This window comes from Wasmannia auropunctata, unplaced genomic scaffold (assembly GCF_000956235.1).
Source record: "Wasmannia auropunctata unplaced genomic scaffold, wasmannia.A_1.0 LD335427.1, whole genome shotgun sequence".
NCBI classification, from domain to species: Eukaryota; Metazoa; Arthropoda; class Insecta; order Hymenoptera; family Formicidae; genus Wasmannia; species Wasmannia auropunctata.
Genome location: NW_012027463.1, coordinates 471 through 957, shown reverse-complemented (window position 1 = coordinate 957; position 487 = coordinate 471).

Genomic DNA, 487 nt, shown 5'->3' with positions numbered 1-487 from the left:
AGCACGCACACGGGATGAATCGGCTCCGAAACGGATTTGTCGCGACTTATTCCGGAAGGATGTCGAGAGAGTTCAAAGCATCCTATGATATTCCGGACAATTTGAGAGGAGGAGGAGGCTTAGGATAAGCATCTGGCACCGGCGGAGCAACCTTGGGGTAAATGTCATTTTTTACTTGCCTAAAATTAAAAATACTTTCTCATTCGTCCTGACCATTTTGTCTTAATAAAAATTACAAATAATTACATAAAGGAAAATTATCTAAAATTTTATTTAAAAAAATTATGAACTTTATGAAATTTTTTTGAGGAGATAGATAATTATACATATTAGTAAATATAATATTTAATTAAAAGACAAATTAACATTAAATTAATTCAATATGCATAAGAATTATCTTTTAAGACATTGATTATTATGACTATTATGAGCAATGTTTTAATTCGAATCTTTTATTTGTGTGTTACAGTATCATCGTAGCTTCGTA